The sequence below is a fragment of the Sciurus vulgaris genome, assembly GCF_902686455.1.
Source record: "Sciurus vulgaris genome assembly, chromosome: 8".
Lineage (NCBI taxonomy): Eukaryota > Metazoa > Chordata > Mammalia > Rodentia > Sciuridae > Sciurus > Sciurus vulgaris.
The window spans coordinates 125,772,999-125,787,997 of record NC_136468.1 but is presented as its reverse complement, the minus strand read 5'-3'; the positions used below and the strand labels follow the sequence as shown (position 1 = coordinate 125,787,997).

The 14,999-nt window shown below is 40.9% G+C and overlaps 2 pseudogenes across 2 annotated transcripts; both read left to right on the top strand.

Annotated features, from left to right (window-relative positions):
• Positions 1-211: 211 nt before the first annotated feature.
• LOC306668906 (polypeptide N-acetylgalactosaminyltransferase 13-like) lies at positions 212-1,341 on the top strand (annotated as a pseudogene). The gene has a single exon. The product of its transcript is annotated as a polypeptide N-acetylgalactosaminyltransferase 13-like (transcript).
• Positions 1,342-7,214: 5,873 nt separating this feature from the next.
• On the top strand, positions 7,215-8,383 carry LOC306668127 (RNA-binding motif protein, X chromosome-like; annotated as a pseudogene). The gene has a single exon. The product of its transcript is annotated as an RNA-binding motif protein, X chromosome-like (transcript).
• Positions 8,384-14,999: the final 6,616 nt, after the last annotated feature.

Genomic DNA, 14,999 nt, shown 5'->3' with positions numbered 1-14,999 from the left:
TGCGCACAGAGCGGCACTCTCTGGGGCCAGCATGGGATCCAGGTGAGTGCAGGTGTGGTGAGCAGTACACTCCAGTGCAGTTGAGGGGTGCCCGCAGGGCTTGATTGGAGGCAGAATCAAGTGCGTGGACTGACCTTCTCTTTTCATGGAATCCTTGGCCAAGATAGCAGATGCACTTTCGCTGAAGTATTTTGAGGATGAATGTTTTCAAGTCATTTTGAAATTTCCAAGCACTACATACATGAGATGCATCCTGCTTTCAACCTGGAGTTTACCTCTTTGGCTTGGATTTGTCACAGAAGCATTTGCCTTCAATCTTTGTGTTAACTAGAAATCAAGTAAAGACATGAGGAGACTGGTTTACTGCAAGGTGGTTCTGGCCACTTCACTGATGTGGGTCCTTGTGGATGTCTTCTTTCTACTGTACTTCAGTGAACATAACAAGTGTGATGACAAGAAGGAGAGGTACCCGTTGCCTGCACTGAGGGCTATTATTTCAAAAAACCAGGAAGACCCAGGAGAAATGGGAAAGGCTTTGCTGATTCCTAAGGATGACCAGGAGAAAACGAAAGAGCTGTTCAAAATCAATCAGTTTAACCTTATGGCCTGTGATTTGATTGCCGTTAATAAAAGTCTGCCAGATGTAAGATGGAAGGATGCAAGACAAAAGTCTACCCTGAAGAACTTCCAGACACAAGGTAGTCATTGTGCTTCATCATGAAGTTTGGAGCACTCCCCTTAGAACTGTTTAGTGTTGTAAATCGCTCCCCACACTACCTGCTCTCTGAGGCCATCTTGGTAGATGATGCCAGTGAAAGAGATTTTCTCAAGTTGTCATTAGAGAATTACATGAAAAATTTACAAGTAACAGTAAAAATTATCAGGATGGAAGAGCACTCTGGGTTAATAGGAGCCCATCTTCCAAGAGCAGCTGCTTCAAAAGGGCAGGTCATAACTTTTCTGGATGCACACTGTGAATGTGCTTTAGGGTGGCTGGAACCCTTGCTGGCAAGAATAAAGGAAGACAGGAAAAGTCGTATGCCACATCATTGAGTGATGAGCGATGAGGCCTTTGAATGCATGGCTGGGTTAGATATGACTTGCAGGGGTTTTAACATTAAACTAAATTTCTGCTGGTATCTTGTTCCCCAAAGAGAAATGAATAGGAGGCAAGGAGACAGAACATTACCTGTCAGGACTCCTACTATGGCTTGTGACCTATTTTCTGTTAATAGAAACTACTTTGAAGAGATAGAAATTTATGATTCAGAAATGGATATCTGGGATGGAGAGAATCTTGAAATGTCTTTTAGGATTTGGCAATGTAGAGGCTATACATAAAAGAAGAATAGAATTATGGCATTTACAGGTAAATGGATGGAATTAGAGAATATCATGCTAAGTGAAATAAACCAATCCCCAAAACCCAAAAGCCAAATGTTTTCCCAGATAAGTGGATGATGATACATAGTGGGGTTTGGGGGTGGGCGTTAAGAGAAGAATGGAGAAACTTTGGATTGTGTAGAGTGAAATGAGAATGAGACAGACATCATTACCCTATGTACATGTATGATTACATGAATGGTGTGAATCTACATCATGTACAACCATAGAAATAAAATGTACCCCATTTGTGTACAATGAATCAAAATGCAGTCTTTAAAAAGAAAAAATAAACAAAGAACTTCATTGCTATGCCATCATATTCAACATTTTCATTACCAGGGAAATGAACTCAATATACATTCATTAAACTTTTATTTTAATTAAACTGCTAGATATCAATCACTACAAGTTACAACTCAAGGAACAGAGTCGTAAGTAGGGAAGCTTTACATGCTCTTCATCTTAGAATACTTTGTATTCAAAATACATAAGCAGTATACAAAAAGGAAGAAAAATCGGTCAGTGAGATTCTTACTAATAAGTTTCTGTATTTGACAATATTTTAAGTGCCCATAAATTTGCTTCACACTAGTGTTTTATTCATGATAAGTGTATTAAGCAACTCAAAATAATTGGGAGCTGGGAGTGGGGCAGAGGATGGAAGACATGTCTTCTGGACCAGAAGATTCCACTTTTTTGGCCCTCATCTTTACTATAAAAGCTCTTATATAAAATGTTAATCATTTTGGCTACATGCAACTGCCCCCTCCACCTACACTCTTTTATAATGAAAAGACAAACATTTTCAGAAGGTTAGTAAAAGCTTGAATGGTAGCGTTCTTTCTTCTATTGACTTTGTATTGGTTCAATTCTAGAGAAGGAATCTACAAACTGGAGCATTTCAGATTTACTCCTAAAAACATAGACATCCACACTTGGAGGTCTCCAGGAATCCCTGAATTTTCTAAAATTGTAAGCAAAAGTTTGAATGTCAGGGCATTTCTTATGAGGATAGACTCTGTAGTTGACAACAAATTTAGAAAGGCAAATCTGACCCCCCAGATGCCATGAATCACTACCTTAAATTGATCATGGCCTCTCAGCTTAGCTGAAGCCTGACAACAACCCCATTTCCCATTTCTTACTCTTCTTTCCCTTCATTTTCTTCTTGTCCTGACTAAAATGCCCCTGTACAATATTGTTCCTTAAAATTTAGAAGCTTAAACTCTCACGGATCCTTTTTTTTGGTGGCGAGTGCATTGTAATTATAAATAGTGAGACTCACTCTGTGATATTTGCACATGAACATAACATGATTAGATCAATCTCATTTCCGTGTGTCCCTTTCCCACTCCACCCTCCTGAACCACTTGGTTCTACTCTATTGTTCTCCCTTCTACTATTACTATCATCATTATTATTTTAATTAGTACATGATAATTGCATATATAAGCAGATTCACTGTGGTATAGTCATACATGGATGTAGCACACTTTGATAGACTTCATTCCTCAGCACTTCCCCATTTTTCCTCTACCCCCTTGATCTTCCTTAACTCTATGTCTCCCTTCTATTTTCATGAGATCTCCTTTTTTAATTCCTTTTTATTTTCTCCTTTTTTTCTTTAGCTTCCACTTAGGAAACATTTGATGCTTGACTTTCTGAGTCTGACTTATTTCACTTAGCATGATGTTCTCCAGGTCCATTCATTTATCAGCATAATTTCATTCTTCTTTACACCTGAGTAAAACCCCACTCTCTTTATATACCACATTTTCTTTATTCATTCTTCTATTGACAGGCAACTTGGCTGATTCTGTAACTTGGCTGTTGTTAATTGCACTACTATGAACATTGATATACATGGATCACCATAGTTTGCTGCTTTTAGTTCTCTAGGTTAAATATTGAACAGTGGGATAGCTAGATTATATGGTGGTTCTAGTCATTTGAGGAATCTCCATACATCTTTCCAAGGTGAACATACTAATTTGCAGTCCCACCAATGATGTATAAGTTTGCATTTTCTCCAAGTCCTTGCCAGCAATGACTGAGATTTGTGTTCTTTATGATTGCCATTCTAATTGAAGTGAGATGAAATTTCAGTGTAACTATGATATGCATTTCCCTGATCACTAAGGATGTTTAAATTTTGTCCTATACTTGTTGACTATTTGCATTTCTTCTTTTGAGAAATGTCTGTTTAGATCCTTTGCCCATTTATTGATTGAGATATTTGGGGGTATTTTTTGGTTTGTTTTAAGTTTTTTGGGTTCTTTATATATTAATTGGATATTAATGCCCTTTCAGAGGAGTAACTGAAAAATATTCTTTTATATATCTTCTACTTTTTGATGTGTTAATCAAAAGGCATATGTCAGCTAATAAATGGTTAATGATAATTTTTTAAAACTATAATTACTTCATGTAAACTAAATTTAAAATATTCCAGTAGCACTTTAAATGATTGAAACTTATTATTGTCCCAGTGAAAATACAAGAAAATCTAAACCTGCACAAATTTCATGCTAGGGAAGAATTTTCAGACTATTCAGATGGTTTGGATATATACCATTATAGTGCCTAACAAATTTAAAAAAAAAACATAAAATATTATAAAATATCCCAAACCAGAAGGTAATGAAAACATTCAATTTTTCTTTCATAAATATTTGCCTATAGTATAGAAAATTAAAACGATGATTGATTTACAAAGCATTCCTTATTTCAAAACACCCTTTTCCATGTTCTTTCTCATCTGAGCTAATGCAACTCCAACCTTCTAGATGCTCAGGTCAGAAATCTAAGATCACTTTTGGCTTCTCTCTTTCTCATCTCTCTATTATCAAATTCATTTGATGCTACCTTTGAAATACAACCAGAAGCCAATGTTTTCCCACCATGTTCACTGTGGGTCACTGATTTCAAAATTTTTTTTGCAGCATGCTTATAATTTGGTTCCCCACTTTTGCCATTCCTTGCCTCAGTCTTTTCTCAATGTAACAGACATAGGGATTCTGTTAAATATCCATGATTGTGTCACTTCCCTGCACCCAATCTTCCAATGATTTTTCATTTCTCCTCAGGGGGCTTCAAGGTACTCATGACAACAGCCCTCTCCTCAGACCCTTACACCCTTCCTCACACATGAACACACCCTCCCTCTCACGCACACCCATCTGACTGTTTCTCATCTCTTACATCTCACTTTTAGCTTCCTCTGACTGGTTACTAAGCAAGTTCCTGTGTTAGTGTAGTGTTCCCTCTGGGGGACAGAGCTCTTACTCTCTTTAGATCTCTGTTCAAATATGACCTCATCAGTAAGGCACGCCATGGTCCTCCTGCCCACCCTATCCCTATACCTCTGACAAGTTATTAAGTTTAGTTCCTCTCTTCTGTCTGCCCTTCCACCTCTCCCAGTCCCCAACTCCTATCATACACCCTAGAGTATGTTTTTGTTTGCCTTTTTATTTTTGTTTTTGCTTGCTTGTTTTTGGCTGCACTTGGGGATAGAGCCCAGGGCCTCACCCATGTTGGGTAAGTGCTATTACTAAGCTACACCCCCAGCCTGTAAGTTCATTTTAAAGGTAGTGTATTTGTCAGTTTTGTTCACTGGTATCCTGGTTATCTGGGATAGTTCTTAGCACATACTAAGCACTCTTTAAATATTTCTTGGACTAATGAACCGAAAAGTGTGTGTAAAAGTGGCTAAGTGCTACTGTGCAATTTTTTTGTATGTTAAATTTTAAAGTGCAGTAATATATTTATACAAGATTTGCGTAACTTCATCTCCAAATGATAATTTTCTTTCTAATATCCTGCATATTAAAATATGGACTATGTGTTGTTCTCTGTAATAAAATATCCTGCCTCATAGAAATGAAATGACATTTTATATAAATACTGCTATATTATATAAATTACTTCATTAAGCTAAAAATAATTTTAATATTAATTTGCTGGATGTGTTCAAAAACCCCTGAAGGTCTTAAGATTTTCAATTTTAGAAGGGGGATATTACATTTCCTCAAAATTCTTATGTATTTTCATGGTCTAATAATAGCTGTTACTAAATTTATTTTGTAAGTGCAAGTCTATGAAGAAAAACAATTACAGAAAACTTAGAAACTTTACAAATGATCTGTCCTTAGATTCTGTGTTTCTAGACAATAAGACTGAGACCCATATAAGTAACAGTTTGCCTTGGGATCCTATAGCTATAAGCAATGATGCCAGAACTCCTCATTGTCAATATATAGCTTCATACTCTTCTCCAAAATATTATAAAATGACATAACAGTGAGAAAAATGTCTTTATTAAAAATTTTGTTATTAGAAGATTGATTCTTTAGAAATATTTAAATTCTTACAATCTTTCATACTTACATAAAATCAGTTCTACAAAATAATAGCACAGGCAATAAGACTTGAAAAAAAAAACAGAAAGAAAGAAAGAAATTTCCTAAAAACAGCATGATTACAGAACAATAGGACATTCTAGAATCATTGAGTAAACTGGGTTTCAAGGAAATAAAGCTAAGCCTCTTAAAGTAGCAACTTAGGGAACACAGTCTCTTCCATTTTCTTCATAATTATCTTCAAGTTAAATGTAAAAATAGCGTAGAGTTTGCACAGAGAATTAGACCATTTATTATTATGAACATTGGTTAGTTCTATGTTACTAAGTTTCAAAGGCTGCAGGGTAATTAGATTTTTCCAGGCTTCCCAGTATAGCTCTATAGACCCTAGTAAATATGTTATAAACTTGATTTTGCTTTTTGCTTAGAAAGAGTCTAATAAATAAAAAAGAAAAAAGAAAAGAAGGAAATAAAATACAACAAATTAGCTGAGTCTTTTAAAAAAAACTTTAAAAAAATTGATGGGAGGTTGGAATCATACTATATGTTGCTTAAGTACACTCCAAAATACTGATCCCTGCCCCTGAAGCATTGCTTCTACCATTAAGGAAATGATAGCATGCACAATCAAACCATTTCAAGTTGCATCTCATCTTAGATGCTAAACCTAGTCTCAGAGGTTGCAAAACTCATGAATTCTTAAGTTATAAAAAAGAAGTTAAAGATCTTAATGGATGTGTGAATACCCACAACTAGTCATTCTGCCTAACTGATATCTTCAAATCCTGAATATATTTCCAATTAATTTGGATCAGGTAAATTCAATTGTCTAAAGGCAGCTTTTGTTGCAAGATTCAGCTGCTTCCCTACCCTTTTCTCCAGTGCGTTAAAGTAAGGACTAGATAAGATCAACCCCTCTTCTCTGCAGTTCAGGATGCATCTGGTTTGACTACATCATGTTCACACTGCTATTAAATATAAGCTCTTGTATAAATTTAGGATGCTGAGTGAACACCAGAATTGTTGTTTTAAATACTTCATATAAATTTGTGCCCAACTTTTGTTTTATGTTGTTCAGTAAATTCTAAAGAAGTTTTTTATTGTAAAAAAAAAACCTTTTTTTTTTTTTTTTTTTTTTTTTTTTTTTTTTGCTGTGCTAGAGATCGAACCCAGGGTGTTGTGCTTGCAAGGCAAGCACTCTACCAACTGAGCTATCTCCCCAGCCCAAAAAAATTTTTAAATAAATAAAAAATAAAAATAAAATAGAAACAAAGTGATTACAAACAATAGAAATGCCTCAATATATTGGTGTCCCATTGACCTTAGCCATTAGTTTAGCTGGTAATGTTGGTGAGACAGAATGGTAGATTCTAAGGAAATCTGAAAAGAAGCTGCCACTGCTGCCACCACAGCCACTGCCACCACCGCTGCCACCCACTGCCACCGCTGCCACCATCCGGATGTGTCAAAATGATGGAAGCTATTCGGCCTGGGAAACTGTTCAGAGGAGGCCTCAATATAGAGACCAATGAAAAGACTCTTGAATTAGTATTTGGGACATTTGGACACATAATGGAAGTTCTTTTGATGAAGGACAGAAAAACCAACAAGTCCAGAGGTTTTGCTTTTATTACTTTTCAAAGCCCTGCTGATGCTAAGGATGCTGCAAAAGATATGAATGGAAAGTCTTTGGATGGAAAAACAAAGTAGAGCAAGCCAAAAAACCATCTTTTGAGGGTGGTAGTAGGCGAGGACTACCACCTCTTTCAAGAAATAGAGGGCCTCCAAAAAGTCTGAGATGTGGCAGAGAAGGAAATGGAGGGGCAAGAGGGCATCCTTCATGTGCAGGACACTTGGATGATGATGGATATTCTCTGAATTTCAACATGAATTCTTCTAGAGGGCCATTTTCCTGTTAAACAAGGTCCAACTTCAAGAAGTGGAGGTCTTCCTCCTAAAAGATATGCTCCCTCTGCTCCAACAAGAAGCAATAGTAGTGTGGGAGGACGAGGTCCCTTGTCACATGGAAGAGAGAATTATGGAGATGGGCCATGCAGAGAGCAAGTCTCATCATGAAGAGATGATTTTGTGTCACCAAGAGATGATGGTTACTCTGCTAAGGATAGTTATTCAAGCAGAGTTTATCCAAGTTCCCGAGGTAACAAGGATTATGGTCAGCCACATAGAGACTATGCATGCTGTGATTATGGCCATTACAGTTCTCGGGATGAACATTCCTCTAAAAGCTATAGTGATCATGAAGGCTGTGGTGGGGGTTGTGATAGAGATTCTGATCATCCAACTGGAAGCTCTTACAGAATTCATATGAAAGTTATGGGAGCTCCCGTGGTACACCTCCTACATGAGGACCCTCACTGCCTTATGGTGGAAACAGTCACTATGATGATTATAACAGCTCACGAGATGGATATGGTGTAAGTCAGGAACCTTATTCAAGCAGCCAAAGTGATGTCTACTCAGGTGCTCGTGATTGTGGTGGTAGACAAGAACGAGGGTTCACATCTATGGATAGGGTGTACAATGCTCCTAGAGAATCATATAGTAGCTCCAGACGTGGAGGTTCTGGAGGAGGTGGTGAGGGAAGCCGATCTGAAAGAGGGGTCAGAACCAGATACTAAAATAACATTCAATTATTTACCAAATTTTCCATAAAAAAATAAAGTACTACTTTTGTTACTTGAATACTACTAAAAGGAATATATTCATTTAAATAGGGAAGGGAATGTATTAACTATACCTCCATGAAATGTTTTCTTGTATTTTAAGAAAAAAACTATTTAAAATAATTCCATAAATGTTATTAACTGAAAAATAAACATTATCAGTTTAGACTTAAAATAAATATTGTTAAATTGTTCAAAATAAAAATTTGCATGAAATCTCAAAAAAAAGAGAAATGCCTCATAATGCTAACACAGAGTTCAATATGGAAATGTCCCCAACCTTCTGAGTTTTCTTGTATCAAACAGTCTGAAAGTCTCTCAGCTTTCTTTTTATCTTTTTGGTAGACCAACTTAACATTTTAGACACTTTAGGAGAAACAATATAGAGACACCCAAATTTGTCTTTGGAACCCAGGTATAACCTCCAGCGTCTGGGAGGACAGGTCACATGCTCTCTCATGGATGGGAAACCCTTTGGACCATCACCAATAAATTAGAAAAATAAAACTGATAGTTTCTGAAAAAGAATTCAGAAGTAGGAATTGCATTTTTCCCAAGTATAATAGAATTATTAAAAGTCCCTCTGCGCTGTCTCCTACAGAGGGGTGATCCTCTGCTGCCACCTACCCTTCTGTTTATCCCCATGTGTCTGCTGGACTAGAAACCAAGAGAGCCTGCTTCCCTCAGCATCCCAATAGCCACCTCTCCCAGTCCTCTCCTCTTTCCAACTCATCTGTACCTGAGACCTGCTGGCTCCTTAAGTCTATGACTCTATTGTGCAGAAAGTTCCTGAAGCCCCTTGCCCTTCCCCAAGTGGCTCCTTCAGCCATTCCACCTTCCTGAATGCCAGAGCTCAGCTGGGGGCTGCTGTCTCCTTCCCATCCATGCCTTCTTCCCCATCTTGGATTTAGGAGTAGATGCTCCTTCCTGTGGCTCCTGGTGAACAAATCCAGCAATGGTGCACCAACTCCCTCATTCCTCTCTGGGAGGCCTCTACCACATGGCAATGTCCCAGCTTTCTCAGACATTGCTGTGGCACCTCCTCAACCCACCAAGCTTCTCAAGGACTTTGCCCTGGGCCGGCAATCACACCTGCACCTCATTCCTTACCAGCACCAGAACTGCTGTGAAGTGTCCCCATTTTTCCTACTTTATTAACATCCCCCAGTCTGGTTGTATCTAAAGACCTCTGTGTACCCAAATGATGACACTACCCAGGAAGGTTCCACCACGACAGGCCCAGGGTGAGGTCCCGGGTTCTCAGGCAGCCCGTTTCCTTGCCCTGTCTTGTGCACACACCTCCACTCTCCATGTCCTGCAACCCACTCCTGGCTTTCTCTGGCCACTCACTCTGTGATGTAGCTCTCTCTGCAAACACCTCCCCTCAGCCCACCTTCCAACTGTGCTCTCATGAAGACTCTCCACCCCCTTCCCCTTGGACCCCACCTTCTGCTTTGCAGTCACCCCTGATCAAGGGGTGATCAGCCCAGCCCTGTCCCTGAGACACTGAGGGATCCCTCGCTGGATCCCTGCCTCCAAGTGGACACTTCCTACATTCCTTGGAATGTTAACATTGCATGAAACCATTCACATTCTATCATAAAGAGACCCAGAACAGCAAAGCAAGGCTAAAAAAACAAATTGAAAATGTGTCAGGGCACACTTCATCCAGCTCACTTCTGAAATGACAAGGAAATGGAAATCACTATCGGGAGTCCTCAAAACTTGAACATTCCATTTCTTGGAGTTTATGCAGAGTGGTTCAGTCACTGCATTGTGCTTCATTAGCTCAATACAAGTTGGGGTTTTGTTTTTAATTTTGTCCCTCATTAATAGTCAATGGAAAATTATATATACATATACATGTATATAAACTATATATTTACACATACATATATACATATGTGCATGAGTATATATAATTTCCTAATGGGATCATGATTACACACACATGGCTCTTACTAAAATGAGTGGTGCTCCTGGTCCAGACATCTCACTGTGTTCATGATGACTCAGCAGTTCACTTAAGAAACAAGTTGTGTTCAAGGAAGAATGAATTGGCATGCTAGAGAGAGGGTGAGAAGACACAACTCAACTCATTAGTCATTTCTCAACAGGTCTTGAGACCAACTCCTTGACACTCCTGGTGACATCCCAGAGTCACTACAAAGCTGGCTGGTCACTCAGTTGTCCTGTCCTCCACTCAGGAGACCTGAGGTACGAAAATCACACAGGACACTTTCCAGAGTGCATTTAGGGAGCCATAAGCAATCTGACTCTGATAAACACACTTCTTAAAGTCAAACAAGTAGCAATCAAGCAACTGGCCTTAGCACTTCCAGGAGACAGGGGACAATGAGTTTGTGCAAAGAAAAATGCCATTAAATTGTTCTCTGAACAGTAGGATTGAATGAGACAACCTATATACATAAAAGTACAATAATCTGATGTAATTTATAATATGTATAATTAGGACTCTTACTTTTGCTCTCTAAAGCATTGACACATGACATTGGGGTGACACTGTTTAAGGATGACTGCTGTTAGCCAGACTCAGAGTCATTCTTCATAAAATTTTTTTAATTGAATACATTCAATATGGAAATTGCCAGGTCACCTAAAGCAGTGAGAGGGCACGTGTTGCCTTCTGCTATAATAGCAGTTACACCTTGGGAATGTGTTCATTTCCTCAGACTTGGGGCTTGAAGCAGGCATGAGCTGGTGAGCTGGAGTCCACTGATGGATTGCAGAAGTTTCCTGAACATGTGTCTCTGATCCAGTGAAGGAGGGAAGGAGCGCCCTGCCCAGGTTGTTGTCAGTGTCCTGAACTGGTTTCTGGAAACAATGCCTCTGTCAGGTGTCACTAGGCACCAGTCTGAGACCCAGACCTGGATTGCTCTCAGGGAGAGTTTAAGACCAGCAGGTGATAAGCAGAAAACACAAAGGGGACATGAGGGGGCCTTCCCAGGGGGGAGAATTAGGGAGCAAAGTGTCAGGGACAGGCTGAGCAAGAGGAGGGGACTCTGGAAAGACAGAACTTTAAGGCTTTGGAGATGCTGCACATTTTTCTTAAGAAACACCTGCATTTATTGAGCTCCTGCAGTTTACAAAGAGCTTTAGTGGGTGGCTAGCCCAGGTGTGGTCCACAGACCTGCATATCTGGGGTCAGAAATCCAGGGTCTCTATCACCAATACCCAAAGCCCATTGCCCCAGAAGCTGCATTTAGAAAATTGATTCCTGAACAGTTTGAGGTTCAAGAAGTGCAACTTTGAGGCATGACCACCTTTAAGCCTCATATAGACCGATGGGGAGGGACCAGGATTTGATAGGAGTCTCAGGCTCAGAGTGGCTCATCTGAGGTCTGGACAGTGTGACCTTGACTGAGCCCTTGCCCAGCAAATGCTCCCTGATCACCCCTGCACCCTGTCCTATCCCAGACCTCAGGCTTGTCACGTCTCCCCCACTTTCTCTGGGTATTTAAGACAATATTGCCACTTCCCCGATATCTGGGTTGACCTAGCCATCAGCCACTGAGAGCGCTGTCATGACAACCCTCCTTTACCTGATCAGAAAGTTGGGCTCCAAAGGGGAAAGTGATTCTCTGCAAACTCAAGAGGTCGTCTGATTCGCAAGGAGCTTTTCAGTGATGGACAAGACTATACTGCGTTCTCTGGATGTCCCCAACATGGAAACCTTGGGGAGGCTGCAGGGGGCCTTGCTTAGCATAAGGACCCCAGAGGCTCAGGTCAGCATCCTAGGGGCAGGAGAGTCTGCTAGGTGTGGGTGCTGGGGGGTGAAGAACCCTCCCTCTGTCCATCTGAGTTAGTCCAGAGGCCATAGCAGCAAGAGTGGACACCAGAAGGCACTAGGGCCAAGGCTCAAGGTGGCTGTGGGGACACACAGTGTCCAGTGGTGGAACAAGTCATCTGGAGGGTTAGTGAGCTTCTCTTCCCTGAGAAGAGCTTGGTGACATCCTGGCAGGGCTTTTGGGGGTGTCCAAGCTTCAGAGAAAGAGGAAGAGTGACAAAGCCTTCGCACTGCAGGCCATTCCAAGCCCAGCCCAGCGCTCAGTACCTGGGAGACCCTGGCAGTTCTCTAGCCTCCCTGGGCCTCAGATTCCTCACTGCAAAATGGGAACCATGATAATGACTTCGAAGTGCGCATTCCCAATGAGCCGAGGCGGGGCCAGCACTAGGCCCAGGGCCCAGGATTGCTTCCCGCTGACCTTGTTTGTAGGGAGGGCGCCTGTCCCAGCTGTCAGGAGACTGCATTAACCAGCGCAGAGCTGCAGTGTCAGGAAGATACTCCCTTCCAGCTCTCCACCACCCTGCCCCATCAAGGAGAAGGGCTCCATCTGCTGCAGCCCCATCTTCAACACCAGCCACTTTTCTCTTAAAAAAACAAAAAAGGGTGCACCCATCTTAAGCAGATTGTGCAAAGGCTTACATATCCGCAGGGAGAAGTGGACTATTCCCAGCCCCTGGCTACAACTGGCCCTCCCAGCTGGTGCCTTCGCCACCATCCTCCCTGCTGGACCCCAAGAGTAGGTCTGCCTGTTCTTGAACTTCAGTTCAACAGAGTCATATAGTATTTATTAGCTTTATTGAGGTATAATTTGCACCCCACATAATTTTAAAGTTCACTGACTTTTAGTATGTTCACAATGCTGGGAAAATGTCACCACAGTCAATTTTAGAATATTTCATCACCTCCAAAACCAACCTTGAATTCTTCATGTCATCCCCAAAGCCCCCTGCCCTCTCCAGTCCCTGGCATCACAAATCTGCTTTCTATTTTTTTTTTATTTTTTAATTATTATTTTTAAAAATTTTTTAAATTTGTTCTAATTTATTATACATGAGAGTGGAATGCATTTATACATTTTGATAGATCATACATACATGGAGTGTAATCTCATTTTTCTGATTATACATATTGTAGGATCACATTGGTCATGCAGTCATATTTGTATATGAGGTAATAATTACAAATCTGCTTTCTATCTCTATGGATTTACCTATTCTGAATGTGTATTTGAAATTATACCATGTGTTCATTTGTGTCTGGCTTATTTCAGTTAGCATAATATTTTCAAAGTTCATCCACTGATGGATCTGTAGTCATTCCTTTTTTATGGTTGAATAATACTCCACTGTGTGAATACAACACATTTTATTTACCTATTCATCCACAGGTAGACAAATGCATGCCTTTTGAGTTTGCTTCTTTTACTTCCTGTTACGTCAGTGAAGTTCATCTTTGCTATACTGTGTTTAGAGTTCATTCTTTTTCATTGCTGTCGAAGTTCCCTCAAATAAACATAGCTCTGTTAATGACCCATCATCCTGTGGTTGGACATTTGGGTGGTTTCCACTTTGGCCTTCAGCACTGTTAGGAATAAAGCTGAAAGAATACTTTCATGGGGATCATTGGCAACTTTGTTTCACCTGGGTGCAGCCAGAATGTCCTGCAGGTGTGCATAGGCATTTGTTTGCTTGACTCTTTGAACATATAGAGCAAATGTCAGGAGGAGGAGCCTGTCAAACTCTCTGGTTAGAATGTAACAGCCTCCATGGCTCTCACTGTATTGAGCTCCTCTCTGGTTTTCTCTTTATGGCAAAGGAACATTGTGTGTGTAGTGCTGGTCCCAAGTGTTCTTTTAAAATAACGTAGCTTAAGAAAAAGGAGTTTAAAGAAAATCTTCAGTAAATGATAACTAGAGTCCCAGTAATGCTGGGGCAGAGTGGAAGTCTAGAAGGTCCCCAAATGAATGAATGTTGGCTGCCTTAGTGCAGGAGTTTGGAGATAAGCCTTTGTGGTTGGGAAGATCCCCTGGCAGAAGAGCGAGACCCAGAAGGATGCGTGAGGATCAGGGATGTGAGGGCAGAGTGAAGCAGAGGCCCCTGGGCAGGGGCGTGGGGGCCACGAGCAGTCCTAATACCAGACAGGTTGTCACCAACCTGGAGTTCCAGCAGCGGTGGGACCAGGCTCCAGGGGGCAATACTGCACCAGAGCTGGGTGTCTGCTGTTCTCATGCATCCTCCCAAATGCCACAGTCCCCACCACTCCCTATCACTTCCCCAAAGCTGAAGGGGGGTGTCAGTCCCACTTACCACTGCGTTCTCACCACTGTTATTTTTGCTGTCATTGGGCAAATGAAAGAGACAGGCCTCTGGCAGACGTGTATCTCACAAAAGTGAGACACTCAAGACAGCCAGTCCCAAAACCAGCCACCTGCCCTTCCTCGCAACATTGGAGGTCCCCTCACCACTCTACCACTCTTGCAGGTGCTGAGCCCAAGCCTGGCCTTAGTGATGTGGAAAGCCTCGCCCAGGGGAAGGTCTGCAGGGGGCGGTGGGTGGTGTGCAGGACCCTCAGAGTAATATTCCATTGTGTATATTTAGCACAGTTTCTTTATCCATTCATCAACTGAAGGGCATCCAGGTTGGTTCCACAGTCTGGCTATTGTGAATTGAGCAGCTATGAACATTGATGTGGCTGTATCTCTGTAGTATGCTGATTTTAAGTCCTTTGGGTATAGGCCAAGGAGTGGAATAGCTGGGTCAAATG